The sequence below is a fragment of the Suncus etruscus genome, chromosome 2, assembly GCF_024139225.1.
Source record: "Suncus etruscus isolate mSunEtr1 chromosome 2, mSunEtr1.pri.cur, whole genome shotgun sequence".
NCBI lineage: Eukaryota > Metazoa > Chordata > Mammalia > Eulipotyphla > Soricidae > Suncus > Suncus etruscus.
In genome coordinates this window covers 158,757,633-158,776,569 of record NC_064849.1, presented here as the reverse complement: position 1 = coordinate 158,776,569, position 18,937 = coordinate 158,757,633, and the positions used below count along the sequence as shown (strand labels likewise).

Here is an 18,937-nt window from a genome sequence, read left to right as displayed (position 1 = left end):
TTATTTTTTACTTCTTGTATTAGAAAACAAGAACACCAAACTAGAATTTTAAAATGTGAAAAATAACATAAATAGCATTAAGTCTTTGTTACTACTTATGTATATGGATTTTTTTTCCATTTAAAAAACTACTTATTCAAAAAGCCAGTTAGGTATTTAGGTTAAGTATTTAGGTTACTAAAGGAGGAAATGAGCTGGAAAATCCTGCATAGTAAGGAGCTTAGACCACAGAATTACTGGACATGTGTTCAGTATTTTCAAAACCTACAGATACATGTGGTAAATAATGCTTTAGAGTTTTATAGCCAAGTATTATTTGGATAATTAATACTGTTTCTAATCTCTTTGACACTAAAGTAAAATATGAGGGAAGAAATATACTGACTCTATTTTCCTCACACACCAAATAAAGGATATGATTCTTTTCTTGGAGATGGACATATTGTACATTGGATACATCACTTGCCTTGCACAAGTGGACCTACTCTTGATCCCTGGCAACCCATATGGTTCTCTGAGTCCGCCAGAAATGATCCCTGAGCACAAAGTTGAGAATAATAAGTGATGGATGTGGCACAAAAAAAAAACCACACAAAGGAAAAGAAAAAGATTATTTATTATCTGGAGCCATGGATAACTCAGGACAGTAAGATAATTATGCACTACTAAGGACAGCTGCTGAAACTATTACTATTTTGATACAGGAGTTAATGAATGCCACTTTGTGCCAGACATGATGCTCATGTTATATTTTAGTAGCTCTTAATATCTAAAATATTTCCCATAGAAACTAGATATTATCAGTATAATATTATATGAGATTTAAACATTTAAACATTTAAATGACATTTAAATATATGAACAATAACTTACATATGTCAATAGTTTACTCTTTATAGTAAATTACCGTATTTGCCGGCGTATAAGACGACCCCCTAATTTTGCAGTTAAAACATAGGCTTAGGCCTATATTCGTTGTATCAGACAGAACGTTCCTGTGCACTGTATGTACCACAGTGAGTCCATCACAGCAAGCTAAGGTTCAAAGGTTATTCTGTAATAGACTTCCTCTCTGACTCTGGCCGATCTGAGCAGGCTTTTGACAGTGTAGATTCGGGTCCAGAACATTGTCTAATTTGCATGCATAAAAAGCCTGCTTGGATTGGGTGAGTTAGAGAGGCAGTCCGAGCAGCAGGATTGAGTTGGAAAATTCATTTTGTGGCAATATTCATATAATTTTCATTTAGTGGCATATTGAAACATTTTTTGGGATATACTCCGCGTATAAGATGACCCCCGATTTTCATTGGATTTTTTTTTTGTATCAAAAGTTGTCTTATACGCTGGAAAATATGGTATTCAAAATTTCTTTTTACCTACTTCAACTCTTTTAACCCTCAACACCTATTTCTATTACCTAGATATCACACCTATCTTTACTGATTAAAAAAAAATACTGCCTCAAAATAAGGTTACAATGCTGGGTTTCTTTACTGCTCATGTAGACAAAAGTGGGATATGGGTACATAGGCTTTGGAGCTACTCTTAGCAAAGTGATTAGAGAAAGTTGAATTTCTATGCCAAAAGAGAGGCAATTCTTCTACTATCCAGAATTGTCTTCTCATACATTGCTCTAACTTATATCACTGTCTCTGGTTAAGAGAAGTTAAGATAAGTCTTTTTCCTCTCTGGATAAGGCCAATCAAAGAACCCAGAAGGCCTATTTATTCACTGTCTCCCCTGATGTAACCTTAGTGCCTGCTCTTTAGAGCCCTCTGGGTTTTAAAAGATTTTCTGTATTTTGCTGAGTTCTACTTTATTGTGAATGCTTCTTTCTATCACAATAATCATTGATGAGAAAAATCCATCCCTACCAACTTTAAATAGAGTCCATCAGGCTTATTCTTTTTTTTTTTTAATTAAACAGTTGCTTGCTTGATACGAACAAATGCAGAACTGGAGGTGAATACCAGCAGTCTGACTAAATTATTGCTGATCATTTTAAGTCATGTGAACAATGAATAACTTAACAGAAAATACAGATAAAAATGTAGGCTAGGAGGCCAGAGCAGTGGAGCAAGAGGTAGGGCACCTGCCTTGCATGTGCTAACTGAGGATTGACTGCAGTTCGATCCTCCAGTATCCCATATGGTTCCTCAGTGATTTCTGAGTGAATAGCTAGGAGTAACCCCAGAGTGTCACTGGGTGTGGCCAAAAACAAACAAACAAACCCCCCCAAAAAACGAAAACCAAAAAAACCCCACCAAAACCAAAAACAAAAACAATAAAATAAACTGAAAGTAACTAAGAACACATTTCTAAGATGAAAGTCAGGAAGATTGTAATAAAATGCAAACCAAACATATTATTTTAAGTTTGGGCTTAATTGGATTTAGGCCTTAGTTTATCTTTTATTTTATCCTAGTTCTTTATTAAAAAATAATTTGCACTACCCAGAGGTAAAACTAGCTTAGGGTTTATATCTAGTCCTATGCTTATGGTTCACTCCTGCAGGTGCTCAAGGGACAATAATGCATTACTCAGGGTCAAACTAGGCAGGGTAGATTGCATGGAAGACATGCACCTAAGCCATTGTACTAGCTCTCTGACTCTTTATCTTTGATTTTATTCTAAGTATCTCAAGTTGTTTCTAGGACATAAAAGGTACAGGCATAATAGGCATTCCAATTTCAGAAAGTTACTTTTTTGGACAAAAATAAAACCACGTAAAATGATACTTAAAAATTGTACAAATAAAACTACTATTAACAATCCAGAATTGATTCATTTATATTATAATTCTTGCTTTTCATTAGCTGAATAATTTTTATAAGTAAATTTGTAGTGTTTTTCTTCTATCAATTTCTATTAGGCTTATACTTCCTCTAATATTGACAGTATTTTCAGGTTTCTAAAGATAGTTTATTTTTTTTGACTGTTAGAATCATTTTTCTTTGAAGAGGAATGATAAGAAAGATTACCCACAGAATAACCAATATCCTGTAAAATCATTTTGCAAGAGCAAAGTCTAAATTAGATGTACGTCATACTGACTTAGAATTTGATTTGTGTCCCATTTCCTGAGAATAAGAACAAACAAAGATGGCAAAGCTATTCTAAAAGTGAATAGATTAAAAAAATATAGTATATTAAATCAATAATTGCCCTTCAGCTGGAAGCTCTGAAGACCACAGTTCAATAGAACAGGAAATAGCAAATGGTAATTTATTCTGTTCACAACCATAAAATATTATAGTTTGGTTTCTAGAATTAAGATGAGAGCCCAAGAATAGTTCTATGGGAAAAGCCAGTGACTGAAGCTCAGTACTGTCCTGCTTAGTCTATCTGAATTTTAGTAATTCCATCTCAAAAGCAAGATGTAAGTAAGCCTATGAAACTTTTTAGAAAAACCTATTTTTTTCATTGGTAGTTATTTTACCAAAAGATTGCTGAACTACGTAAAGTTACAAAGAGTACCAGAGTTAGCATTACAAGTCTTCAGAAGTTGGGCCAGAAGAGCCATAGTATATTGTGTAGGGTCTTTGTCTTGCACGTGGCCATTCCTGCTTTGATCTCAGGTACCCCATAAGTCCTCTGAGCCTGCCAGTAGTGATCACTGTGTGCAGAACCAGGAATAAGTCCTGAGCAGTTCTGGTGTGGCTCAAAACAAAACAAAACAAAATTTTTTCAGAAGTTTACATCTTCAGTACTATTAGAGATATTAGAGATAATGATCTACCTTTCCTCTTGTACATTTGATTCTACTAAATTGTGTTTCTGGAGAAAATTTAGAACATGCACATCTTTCCCCAACTAACCAAAAGAATAAAATCTATATTTTATTCATTTATTTGTGCATGCTTTATATCTTGGAAGATCAAACCCAGGTCTCACACACGTAAGTGTTTAAAAGGTGTATTTTAAAGAAAATTTTAGATTTTTTATAATTAAATGAATAAATACCTTTAAAACTTTATGTAGTTTTTACTTAACTTTATATAGTTGTATATAACACATTTAAGAATGGTATGAGGGGGCCAAAGAAACAATATAGTGGATAAGGTATTTGCATGCTGCTGGCCCAGGTTCAAAAGCCAGCAATCCATATGATCCCTGAGCATTGTCAGGAGTGATTACAGAATACAGAGTCAGGATTAACCTATGAGCATCTTCAGGTGTGGCCCAAAAAACAAAAACAATAAAACAAACAAGAGAATGAATCTGACAATGACCTATACCAAAATGCTGTAGTAATGCATAGAGAACAATTATTTAAGTAGTTACAAAATACATGGAAACATAATTTAGGTAATTACAAATACTTTTATTTTTTTTTTGGCTTGGTTTTTGGGTCACACTTAGCAGTGATAAGAGTTACTTCTGGCTCTGCACAAAGGAATGACTCCTGGTAATGTTCAGGGGACCATATGAGATGCTAGGGATGGAAAATGGGTCAGTCGAATGCCAAGGGAATGGTTTTACCCTTTGTCCTATCTCCTCAACTATAAATATTCTTAAAATACATTATATTCTGAGATTAAGTCACAAAGAATTATTTGATTCACATGTAAGTTCCACGCTGTAAGCTGCAGTTAGGGATTTAAAGCTCAATAACATGCAACCACATGGTTAAGTACCAATAACTTGATGATTGGAAAATTTGATTTTTAGAAAGCAAGCAAAGTTTTCTGAGGCAACCAAATTATAAAAAGTGGCAGAACACATTTCCTAAAGTAATAAATTCATTACATCATCAATATGAACAAGTAAATGGTTGACTTTTTCTTTTATGCAAATAAATTCTAATAATATGATTTAACAATACCGTGATTTGGGTAACTATTATCCCATAAGCTCTACTATTCAATAATATTAAATCAAATTAAAATACTTAAAACACTTGATCAGTACTTATATGATAACTTGTAAAAAAAAAAGAAAATGTATTGGGTTTCCTATTTCATCCTCAAAACACTCTACCCTACCATAGTTATGGTCTATAATAACATGCCATAAGATATATCATAAATATTTGCAAAGTCTTATGGGAAAAGTGAAGTTCTTAGGTAAGTGATTTTTTGTGTGTATGATTAATATAGAACTCACACTAGGAACTGATGGAGTCGATTTAATTATAATCAGTTCAATACAGCACCTTCTTTCTAAACATCTAAAGAGCACCGTTAAAGGATTATAATTTTAAAACTTCCTTAAATCTGAAAAAACGGATATTATTCTTAGATACAAATTTTGTTGTTTGTTTGATTAATAAGAGAAATAAGGAATAAAATACACATTACATTTGACAAGAAACTTTAGTTCAGTTGTCAAATTTTCAAGACTATCTGAGAACATTTGATGAATATTGTTGACAATTTGCAACAAGTGAGACTAGGGACATGGTTATTTAATGTCTCACAATTTTCTTTCTTCAGAGTAACTTGGAAAGCTATATACATCAAAAACTCAGATCAATGTTTTTCTTTAACACATTACGAAGATGCAAAAAATAACAACTTACTGGCTATATACTAATAGTTTCTGCATCTAAATGCACTGTCCTAGGTAGGATGCTTCTATAATTCAACTCAAACTAGCAGTACAACTTTTTGCAATTGTCCATACATCATTATCATGAATCCTCATTCTGTCTCTGTGGGGAGAACGCTGAATCTAAACGAGATGCCAGGGGACTGTCTGTAAAATACAGCACATTCAAACTGCTAACATAACACTCAGATGCACCAAAAGAGAGAAAATAAAGTGGCTCTATGTAGCCAAGCCTCCCAGCATTATGGAACAGTAGCAGATTTTGAATCAAGAAGGACAGATATTGCTGATGCTGCCTCATGGCTGCTCCTGGGCACTATCCAAGAAAAGCACTTTCCTTTCCTTTTGACAGAATAAGGGAATGTGTTAGACATTTTTTAAAACAGCACTTATTATGAAATGATTCTTATACTGGAGATGGATCAATAGTACAACTGATAGGGCACATGCCTTGCATGTGGTTGACCTAGGTTCAATTCCAGGCACTCCATATGATCCTCTGAGCCCACAGGGAGTGATTCATTAAGAGTAGAGTCAGGAATAACCTCTGAGCACAGTCAGGTGTGGTTCCAAAACAAAACCAAAAATTTTTATATTATTCTCTTGTTACCTCCATGAAACAAAACTCTCACATAGACATTATTGTTCATTATTGTTATGTAAGTTATTTAACAAAATATGTTCTTTGTTTTTATTCTGTCATTTCTGAGTCAAATGCAGTGGTTTCCATCAAATGACAGTTAATAAAATCAACTGTATGCTTAAATGAATATGGAACAAACAAAATTATACTTATTCTATTACACAGAGAAACTGTCCACAATAAATCCAGTAATTTTTGTTTTGGGAAACCAGAGGTGCCATTTAGGTTCCAGTGCCCAGTGTTATGATTTGATCTGCATTAGATAATATCCTCACTGTCCTTTTATCATTCAAACTTAAGTCCTAGGTTAGCACATGCAAGGCAGACACCCTACTGCTTGCACCACCGCTCTGGCCCCAATATTCCCTTTCTTATAGTCTTCAAATGTGGTGACCCAAATCGATACCATAAAATAGACAACATAATGCAGTTTTACCCTGATATTGCCCTTATGCTAACTTCCATGGCTATTCACAATTTATTTATTTTATGTAAATAAGCCATAATTCAAAGAAATATTATATGGTAAACAGTATGGTCTCTACTATTTTTTTCAATGATCTCCTGTAAAATAAATCGCACCAGTCAAACTCCATCATGATATGTGATAATCAAAGTCCAAATACGATTCAAATCTAACTTTCTGATCTTAGAATGTAAGATATCTGTTAATGAAAAGAAGTCTATTAAAGCAGTCACTTTTGTAATTCATCCTATTTTTCCTTTTTGTTTTCTTTTGAATCACTCTCTAAATAAAACAGATTGCCTACCTATGCTTATTAGGCATTAGAAGGATGATGTTATCATACATATTTTATGCTAAACATTCTCAAATGACTTTATAAGACAGTATTCTCCATGTACCAGTACACTATCATTCTTACCACTAAGCTAAGCTCTAGCCCCACCAACTTTTAGAAAGTGTATTCCAACCTGACATATAATTTTGTAATAATGTCTGTTAGTATCTTACACATCTAGAGTAATTTGGACACATATCAAGAGTTTTATAAATATTTATTAAATTTTGGATGTCCCTCTTTTTTTGGAGTCAATAAGCTCACAATTTAAGGAGGGCTGAGAAGAAACTCTTTTTATAGGTCCACCTAATTAGGGCTTTAAACCAGCACCATTTATTCATATGAATTTTATCTGCTGGTTCATTCCTCTCCGAATCCCATTTGCATTTTTAAACTATAATCACATTGTGTCTGATGATGACAAGGTTCTCAATGCCAAGTAGCTCAAATGGAAGCTACTTTCTTGGCAAGGGGGTCTTCTTTGGGAATTACAAGTCTTTATGAGAAAATAATGAACAAAAAAAAAACATTTTTGGTAAGGGAACATCTGTTTTAGAGCTTAAGAGAAAACAAAAAGGAACAGAGCAAAGTGGTCACAATTCAACACCCACAGCCTAAAAGCAGGTGATCTTGTGCATCCTCCATAGTTCAAGGCTGCAAGCAAGTTGTTCATCTGACTGAATTTGCTAATCATTCCCATGAGTGGCTTTCCTCATTGTTAAGTCAATGCCTTCTTAGGCTCTTTCCTGGGCTGTCTTGAGTACAGAAGCAGTAGACTTTCTGAATCTTGTACCAACTCTTAACTAGTAACAATTACATTACCCCCTTTTTTAACACAGTGAACAAAAAATAGTTTGGAGAGGCCTGAGAGACAGTCTGGGTGAAGGTGCTTCCCTTGTCTACAGCTGACCCTACTTTGATTCCTGATGCCACTGCTGGGGTAATCTGAGTAATCCGAGTAGCACCACACCCCAGAGCCCTTACACTGAACCAACTGATCAAGAGTTACAACTGAGAGGGGTGCTGGGTATCCTGACCTTCACTTGGAAGACCCTTCACCTCTCCCAAAGTTGTTTGGAGATACATCCAAACAGTAAAGACCCTGAAATATCCTGAAGACTGATTTCTTTGCTGAGTGTCTTACATTTGACTGTGGAACTACACAGCATTCCCAAAGTAAAGCTCTAGATGTAAAAGGTCTGTTCATCACCTGGCTACTAAGTCAGACTTTGTTTCTTGAACAAGCACAGAGAAGTCAACTTTGAGCATCAAGAAGTGTGGCTCCTAAAAACAACCTGAAAACAAAGTCACCTTGATTTCTACCCTTTGTTCTTCATCTCATATATCTTATCCAAATTATCTCATTACTATGAAATGTCTTTCAAGACCTATGAATCTAACATGCGTATTAATTCATTCATATGTCCATGCATCCATATTTATTTAACAAATATTATATATTTATTTATATTATTTATTTATATTTCACATTATATAATAATATACAATGTTATATGTTTATATATTTTATATATTATTTATTATTTTTTATAATACTATTTATTCAACAAATAAAGAGGCTAGATATTTCCCCACTTAAAGAAAAAAGCATGCATGGATACTGACCTTACACAATAGTCTCCAATAAAAGCAAACAAATAATCACACAGTTATTACTGTTTTATTTGCCTTTTTTTATAAGGGAAACACCCAGTGAAGTTTGGGGATCTGGAATTACCCCCAACCCCCATAGTTCTGGGTAAGTATCTAGCATTTAATCTACTGTAGGGCATGAAATCCAAAGATTAGCATCAGGGACTCATTACATTAAATCTGTTCTGTTTTAAGTGAAATATGAGAGAGTTTCATGTTGCTACAAAATTTTATTTATAATTAAGAAGGAGTAATCCAGATGAAAGGAGGTTATCAATGTTTTAGGCAGAGGAAAGAATATTTTCAAAGACCCAGTCATTGTGGAGAGCAGTGTAGGAAAATAAATATTGTCATATACAAACAACACATCCAGATATATATCTGGTCCTGGACTAGGAAAAAAATGAGATACACAAGTGTAAGACCTTACAGGTTCATATTCAGAACTATCAATGCATTGTTTTATTTTTATGATTAGTTCTTTTTTAAATCAACAAAAACTACTGAGGTTTATTCTTGCTTCAGTTTACAAATAAGGAGATTAGAATTAATTACATGAGACCAGTAAAAAGTCCAGGTTATTTTTCAGTAAATTCATCCCAACAGAACAAAACTTTCATGATACAAGAAAAATGTATTTGAGGCAATTTTGCAATTATATAAGCTTCCAAAGAGCATACTGCTAGAGAACATTGCATGTCTATCGATGCCTGATAATTTTCAAACCAGAAAACTATTACTGTTCCATATATTCATGCTTTCAACACAACCTAGAAAACCAAATATCCCAATTTACCTTAATGTATAAAATAGTAAAATTGTATACTGCAAAAGTACATGCTCTTTCATGTGAAAGAGCCCAAAAGAACAAATACTACATTATAAAAATCAAATGTTAAGATAAATATTAAAAATAAAATTTTTATCTTTAATATCAAATATTTGTTGGTATCAAAATATTTTCATATTAAAACAATATTTAATCAGCCAGTCCAATCAGACAAGCTAACATTATAGTAAAATATTTAAAACAATTCAACTTTAGCATAGTTGTATAAATGGTATGGTTCTGGGCAAGACTTCCGGTTTTCAAAGATAATATATTTATTTACAAGGAGACTAATACTTGGAAAATATTAAACTGTTGAATTTTTAATACTCTCTTATATAAATCACATTTATCATCCCTGCAATTAGTTTATTATGAAGGAGGAAGTTGGAAGAAATGATGGCTAGGAAAGAAAAAGAGCATGAAAGCAGAATAACCTTCCAGAAGAAGGAAATAAAAGAAAATCTCTACCAAGAGGGATAGTAATTTTCTAGTCACGGGTGAGATAGATGTCAGAGCTGATGTCAATGAAAGTCAAGGAACTCGTGAGCCCCATTCATTTGAGGTCTCTTCCTCTCTACGAATAAACTCACACCTTTCCATATATCAAGAAGCAATCCAGACAAATAAGGAAGGGAGGAGGAGAGAAAATAGCTTCATCAAAACTTGAACTCATTGTGTTTCATTTTCAAATGAAAGCAACACTGTTCTTTCCCTAAACTTTCAGGGTCAGGGGCCGGAGAAACAGCACAGAGGTAGGGCTTTGCCTTGCAATGCAGAAGGATGGTGGTTCGAATTCTGGCATCCCATATGGTCTCCCATATGGTCTCCCAAGCCTACCAGGAGCAATTTCTGATTATAGAGCCAGGAGTAACTCCTGAGCACTGCTGGCTATGATACAAAAACCAAAAACTGGAAAACAAAACAAAAAAATACTACAGGGTCATTAGCTGAAGCTTTATGTTGTCATCTTTAAAAAGGATAATCTAGGGTCCGAGTGACAGTATAGTGTGTAGGGCATTTGTCTTGAGTGCAGCTAACCTGGCTTTGATTTTGGCACCCCACATGGTACCCAATCCCCTCCAAGAGTAATCCCTGAGTTAAGGTCCTGTTCTGAGTACTATCCGGTATTGCCAAATGGCCAAAAACAAAATAGCAAAAAAGCAACAACAAAATAAATAAAAACAGGTTAAAGTTTCTTTTGTCTGCACACTTGAGTAGTGTGTAAATTCTGGCTTTGATGCATTTATACATGAAGAACAACTTCAAAATTAATTCATTAAATAGTATTTGCACTTTTCCTTTGTATAATCAATTTATTAGCCTTACACATCATTACCCAACAAGTCTCCTGTAGAAAAGAAGCAAAATATACAAAGAACCTCAAAAGCTCAAATTTAGAAATGCATTCACAGCAACTCAGCATAACTTTTGACTTAAAAGATGATTAACTGAGGCTGGAGTGATAGCACAGCAGTAGGGCATTTGCCTTGCATGCAGCCAGCACAGGGCAGACCCCAGTCTGATTCTCGGCATCCATATGGTCCCCTTAGTGTGCCAGGAGCAATTTCTGAGCACAGCACCAGGAGTTACCCCTAAGCGCACCGGTTATGGCTCCCAAACAAAACAAAAAAACAATAAAGATATGTTTAACTTTTTATTTTCTTGCACATGATCCTTAAAAATGGCACACATTTTATGAAAGTAAAATTGCATAGTTGGGACTAAGAAATTACTTTCCAGAAACATGGGCATGAAACATGTTGATGCACGTTGGGGATTTCTGAGCAAGTAAACGGTCTTTGTTGTTGTTTTTTATTTGTAACATCATCACATGACTATAGAATCTTCCATTATTTTATATTCTTCTTTAAATTAATTTTTATTGTGGCCAAAGTGAATTATAAATATTTCACAGTAATATTCAAGGTTCATAGTGACAATAAATTAAAGGCATTCCCACCACCAATGATGTCCTCCCTCCACCCCTGTTCCCAGTATGCATCCGATATCTCCCTCCTTTACCCCTAGAATATTAGTGTAACTGGTCCCCACTTGTAGAGCTTGCTGTGGATTAGGCATAGATTCTGTCGTCGTTGACTTTGGTTTGATGTTCAGGTCTGATCATTTACAAGAGAACATCTCTTATTTATTTCCCTTTATAAAATATATTTTATTTATTTAATTATTGAGCCAAAATTGGTTTATAAGAGGTAAATGCTTCTGTGTTTTAAGGGTACAATCTTCTTAAACAGCAGCTTTCAAAAAGTCCAAAGAGCCAATATCCCTCTACCAAGGTCAACTGGACACTTTCAGTCCCCTCCTCCTCATTGCTCTTGCTAGCCTTAGTTCTATATACATCGTATTTCTTTGGGAGAATAGTGACGCTCCCAAGCAATGCCCAAGCGGGCCCTAGAAACAGCAATTTTCAGGCAAGAGGACTGAGGATCCAATATAAGGATGCAGAGCTTCTCAGGTCCCACGGTGCCAAGGATTACCTGGTCCATGCCATAATGTCCAGGGCCGTTCAGGACCATACCTGTGGTGTTTTTGTTTTGGGGCCTCCAGCCCTGTAGTTGGTGATGCTTGATGGGCCTTGTGACACTGGGGAATGAACCAGGGTTGGCCAATTACAAGGAATGTATCTTAATTACTACTTTCTCTTTGGCCCCTAAAGATTTCTTAAGTCCTTTTCAAGAGTGAAATTTTTCAAAAAGTGCCTCACCTTACTTTTCTTTTTTCTTTTTTTTTTTTTTTTTGGTTTTTGGTTTTTGGGTCACACCCGACAGCACTCAGGGGTTATTCCTGGCTCTATGCTCAGATATCACTCCTGGCAGGTTCAAGGGACCATATGGGATGCGATGCCGGATTCTACCACCATTCTTCAGCATGCAAGGCAAACACCCTACCTCCAGGCTATCTCTCCAGCCCCCACCTTTTTTTCTTTGTTTCCTTTTTTGGATAGGGGAGGCCATATTCGGCAGTGCTCAGGGTTCATTCCTGTTCTGTGTTCAGGAATCACTCCTTGCAGTATTCAGGGAACTATATGCAATACCAGATATTGAGCCACAGAGGGCTGTATGCAAGGCAAGAAGAGTCTTGTGCTCTGGTCCAAGCAACATCTCACCTGAAACATTCTCTTCAGATGGAAATGAGCAGAACTATATCATATGCTTATTTATATTATTATTTATCAATAATTAATTTCTAAGAAAGAAAAGTAATCTTATATGACATAGTGTAACCAAAATTCACTTTTTAGGGGCCAGAGTGATAGTATGGAGGGTAGGGCACTTGCTTTGCATGAAGCTCACCATGTTCAATACGTGGTCCTCAGAGTGCAGACCCACCAAGAGTGACCCTGGGCAGTGTCAGGAGTAAGCCCTGAGCACTGCCAGATATTGCCCAAAAAACAAATTCTGCGTTATAAAATGTTAATGGTGCAACAAATATAAGTTTCTATTAGCAAAGAAATATGGGAGTGGTTGTCTATAGAAAAAAAATCAGGTCCAGATAGCAAATTTCTTTCTATAAATTAAAGCAAATGTCTTGTAATTGTAAATTTATCCAGTTCCAGGTTAACTTTGGGCAAATTGGCTCTATTTCTAAGTACTAATCTGTAAAGCTAAATTGTTTTAAGTTTCTATATTCCATTCTAGTAAAGTATCAATGCCAATTAGAGGCTTCATCATTTACACATTTGTTGGCTGTACTTCTTAGCTAGATGCCCAACGGTGTAAAAATATAGGTCCAAGAGAGATAAAATGTCGATTTTTAGTCCATTAAGCCTGATGAGTATCATGAAAAAAAAAAAAAGATGAAAAGCCAATGTACTTCCTAGTTCAATAAAGGCTAGTGTACTAATTAACAGAAACAATAGGCACAAACTACTTAAGTTTAATGTAAAGTCTCACATTTAAATATATTGATCAACGATAAAGTCAGCCTGACTCTACTCAATTCCATGACCTATTTATTTTCCTTAAACCTTCAGAAAGCAAACATTAGAGCAGATTTACATGCCTGGCCTTGGACTTCTAAAAGCTACTATATAATTAAATGTAAAAATAATCTTTGGGATGTACTTTACTTTGCCTTTTCATGTCAAAAACATCTTTGTTTTGATGCTAGATGGTTACAACAAAGCTCCTTGTATGCTGGTCTGTCTCCTGCTACTGGACTGTGGTTGAAGGCTGAATCTTTGATTTATTCTTGTTTGTATTCCCAGAGACCACCTGACATACAAGCCAGATATGCAGCTGAATTAGTTTGTTGAATTTTATTATGTGACATGACTAATAACCTTTACAGGACCTATTCCTGCAAAAATAGCTCCAGAGTATTGAGTCATTGTTTTCCTCTAAGAATTTTATTTACGCTTTTTGAAGGCTATCAAACCAAATTTATCCCACTATAATTTTCCAATATTCATTAAAAGACAGTATTAATAATACAAGCAAAAAAAAAAAAGGCTCTATAAAGGTTATCTTCTTTTGTATCTAAACTTCCAAGGTTGGAGAGGACTTATATATTAATGGAGTTATTTTTTTTTTTTTTTGGTTTTTCGGGCCACACCCATTTGATACTCAGGGGTTACTCCTGGCTAAGCTGCCCCTGGTTTTGGGGGACCATATGGGATGCCGGGATCAAACCGTGGTCCTTCCTTGGCTAGCGCATGCAAGGCAGACACTTTACCTCTAGCGCCACCTCGCTGGCCCCTGGAGTTATTATTTTAATGAAGCAAATAGCTGCAAAAATTGTGACTGTCCATTTGACATCAGTTCATTTTTACATTATAATAAAAAAATACTGCACTAAAATGCAAAGTATCTTCCAGTCAACCTGAAAAGTTTCTAATGCTAAATCAAAAAGAATAATTTGGAAATCAGCTTTATTTTCTTGTTTCCTCATATTCTCTCTCTGTTTCTCTCTCTCTTGTACACATACACACAAACACCCATGATTAGTGCAATAAATTTAAACAAGTCTAAATTCTCACAATACAATTAGATTTCTACAGACAGTAACAGTGTTAACAAAATCTACCTTTTTATATCCAGTCATTACAAATTTTAAATTGTACAGACAGAGTAAATTTAAGTAAATTTACATAAAGGTCAGAGAGATAACTAAAAGATTTAGTACATGTTTTGCAAGCAGATGGCCTGGGTTCAACCCCCAATACCATGTGGATCTTCAGTCCCAGTCACAGGAGTAGTGGGATGAACATTATCAATTATGGCACCAGTTCTTTTTAAAAGAAGTTATTTAATAGTTTATGGGGAAAGTTTCATTTCATAAATTTTTTTCCACTAACAAAACCAAAGGGAAAAACAGATAACAATACTCATTATTTGAACTCCTAATGTATATAGGCAATAAAAATCATTCGTGGCTGCCAAATCAATTGTTGGAACTTTGATAGGAAACTTTAAAATGTATTAATCAAACTCACAATTCTCACTATAATAAGTAGGATTAACATTGGAAGAAGAGAGGCGATGAACAAAATTGCTGGCTGTTGGTAATACACAGCCTATGAAGTATTTCTGCTAAAAGGTTTAACTGAAATCCATCAAGTCTTGACAAACACCAGTACAGGAACTACAGAAAGCAGAGGAACATATTAAATAATAATTAGTGATGTGGCCAGAATGGGTTTCCACAGACCTCCGTTGTGCCAAAGGCCTTTTTAACCTGGCCTAGGGTCGGGGTGAGGGACTTGGGTCACCCCAGCACCCCTCTACCTCTTTCCTCCGGAGCTCCAGGGCTTCGCCTGGGCCACATGCCTGGGCAAACCAGCCAGGTAGGTTCCTTGGAGGAGCTTATGGGGTACCCTAGACTTTCCCCATTCCCATGCCGGCTCCAGGGGGAGGCTTAGGGTGCGGGCTTGAACTTCGGCCTTCTGGCTTGGGAAGGATCTCCTTCCTTCCTGGGAGCTGGGAGTCTCGGCCAGCATGGGTTTTGGCAGACCTTCGTTGTGCCAAAGGCCTTTTTTACACTTGGAGGAGCTTAACTGGGGGTGGCTGATAGTTACTTGGCTGTACTCAGGAAGTCACTGGTAATTTCATACCAATCTACATGTATATTAATAGTACTCCATATCCTTAAGATATGTTTTTATGTATGCAGAATGTCTATTTTGTATTCTACTCTTTATCACTCCCCTACAAAACTCATATTTACTCTTTAACTCTTTCACCCCGAACCATCATTACCTCACATTTACCCTTTTTAACTTCAGTACTGCACCATCCAAAATCACAGTCCAATGTGGTGCACTGGATTTAACACCCACCCAACTATTTCAAAAGCATAAAACAGACAAGTATGCCCTTTGAATTTTTTATATCTATTTTCTTTGACAGCTATCTCTTACTTAATATTCTCTTATATAGTGACGATTTCCCCTACTTTTTATCTTTTCTTCTCTTTGTGAACTGATCAATATGGAATTTGGTGAAAGATTCCCTCATTTTATCGCTTATGTATGAACCAAGTCACAGGGATTGTTGGACTTTTTCTTGCAGCCCCCATATGTACCAATAATGCCACGTGGCATTATTCCTTGTTTGTATAAGCACATTAAAATGGTGAAATTCTATACATACAAATAAGTTATTATCTAATAGAGATGGGAACACACAAAACTTGTAGTGCAATGGGACCTTACACCCTGAACATTGACATAATGACCTGGCTCAGACCTCAGAAGAATGGGCATTCTCTATTCACCCCTGAACTAGGGAAGCCATCTATGAAGCATCGGACATTGTCTATAACATCACCTGGAAGCAATCCTCTACCAGGGAAGACCCTGCCGCTGCTCTAAACATCTACCTGTTCAAAAGAGACTTCCCTTAACACTGAGAAGACTTAACAACAATAATGTCCTACTTACTGGACAGGACTCTCTGCATTGCCCTTTAATTGTGAGGTGAAACTAAAGGATGCTTGACACCAGCCTGACTTCAATGTAGGATATGCAGATTCCAGGATCTTTTGCCAACAACAGAGACTGCTTGAAAAATAAAACTGTAATGGCACTACAGATAAGGACTTGGGTTAGACAAACTATTCTGCCAGAACCTAGAGCTGGTCTTATGCCAGCAAACTTCAGGGGTAGGGTCTCCTTGTATTTATGCCAAGGCTTTTCCTTTCCATGTCACCCATATTTTGGTGGGCCTATGCAAACAATAATTGCCACTCTAACACCATTTTTACTTTGTTCCTTTGACTCTAAACCTTAAAAAAAACCGATTTAAACTTTTGAGGTTAACATAAACTAATATGCATATGCATGGAAATGTAAAAAATACTATGCCTTCAATGTTTAAGGAGTTACACAAATATAGCTTTAAATTGCTTTGTGTACCACTAAGAAATGTTATAATGTAAATATAGAGACTTGAGGGACAAAGTAATTGTACATGGGTTCTGTTTTATTTCTTCTTAATGTTCCTTAACTGTATGTTCAAAATTAAGGTGTTAGCAATAGGATTTCTTCTGAGAACTCTGTTTATTGGTGATTGTCCTTCCACAGTAACTTTACCTGTCCTCTTTCTTTGCATCATTGTTCTCATAATTAAAAATAAAAAAAAATATGTACAATGAAAAAAAATAATTAGTGATGTGATAAACAAAACCTAGAGCAGAGAAAACTCATATTACTTTGTGACCACAGATTAGAAGTTCAAAGGAGAAAAACAATTATCTCTAGATGCTTAAGGGACATCAAAAAGACTTATGTGGGTTGTATTGCATTTGGATTTTTATGTGAACAAACCAACATCTTAGAAATATATCAGATATGACACTGACTAAATTTTGATGGTACAATGTAATAATGGTACTGTAGCTGTTTGAATAACATACTTCAAGGTACATACTGAAATCATATCAAATGAAATCATGCCCAGAGGCTGCCTTAAAACAGCTCCCAGAGTATTGTGAGGAGTTAAAAAAGGAGAACACAGAATAAACTAGATGGACCTTGACTTAAAACTCATGATTATTGTAGTGTAAATCAAAAATGCCCAGACTGGAACACCAAACAGAATAGATACCCAACCTACAACAAGCTGTAAAGTGGAGACCAGTTACACTAGTATTCTGGGGGGGGGGGGAGGAGGAGATATAGGAGACATGCTGGGAACAGGAATGGAGGGAGGACAACATTGGTGGTGGGAATGCCCTTCGTTCATTGTCACTATGTACCGTAAATAATTTTGTGTAATGAACTTCAGTCACAATAAAAATTAAAAAATATAATAAAACTCATGATCATGAGCTGATAATAGTTGACAGCTATATAGGGTTCACAATATATGCCACTCAACTTTCTGTATATTAAATATTTTCCCATTAAAATGATTGAAATAAAAAAAGACAGTTTGTTTCAAGAAATCTTTCATGCCACATTGCCAAACAATTAAAACAATAACCAGCACACTGAAAAAAAGAAATTGAATGTATAAGGTTTTTGCTACTGGAACATAAAGGAATAGAAAAATTCTCTTTTCTATGCCAAAGAGCATGCTTTGTGTCCAAGAGACCCGTGTCTAATCCCAGGCACCACATGGTGCCTTAAGCACTATGAGGAGCAGCCCCCAAGCACAGAACTAAGGTAGTGCCTGAACACTGCTGGGTATGGCCCCCCAAAAAAGGAAAAAAATCTTCATAAATTTACAAATTAAATGCAATTTAAAAATCAAGTGCTAAGAAGGAGGGAGGGAAGGAGGGGGAGAAGGAGGGAGGGAGGGAGGGAGGGAGGGAGGGAGGGAGGGAGGGAGGGAGGGAGGGAGAGGGAGAGAGAGAGACTACTATTAGAGGAGTAAAATATTATGTTCTGAGAGACAAGTTCTATAAAGAGAACTCTGAAATCAGAAATACAGTCTTGGTCCTAGGCAGAAGCTAAGAGTAGGCAGGCAGAGGCCATCTGGGTAACCCAAAGCTCAGGGGCCATTTCTTCTACTGAGATCATGCAGGGAATGAGAGTCAGTAGAATTGGAAAAATAAAAAGAGAGCTGAGGTTTATCTTCCAAATTAAGTTCCAATTTGTTATAATTTTATTTATTTACTATGTCAAATCCTGTAATTATTTTGCAAGTGGTAGTAAATTTGCACTGCACCATTTCTAAAATGAAAGTTTCCATTTGTTAGATGTAATATTCAAAATATAACAGTCAAAGGAACCAAGACAGTTTAGAAGTTGTAGTTTTAGAAGTTGCATGTGGCCAACTCTGGGTTTAATCCCACAGAGACAGTGTATCAATTAAACTGAGGGATACCAAGTGACATTTCAGGAAGTTTTAGGAAGCTGGAAAAGTCTAAGTAAATACCTCTAATAAATGTTTTTGGAGATGAAGAAAATTTAGATTTGATCTGCTTAGATATGAACTAAATCAGAATTCTCCAATCTTTTTATACCTCCTGAATGGTTCCTGACTTACTCACAAGTCT

At 35.7% G+C, this 18,937-nt stretch overlaps 1 protein-coding gene across 6 annotated transcripts in view; it reads right to left on the bottom strand.

Annotated features, from left to right (window-relative positions):
* Window positions 1-18,937, bottom strand: part of PAM (peptidylglycine alpha-amidating monooxygenase) — a 190,889-nt gene that overhangs the window by 151,840 nt on the left and 20,112 nt on the right. The window lies entirely within an intron of this gene.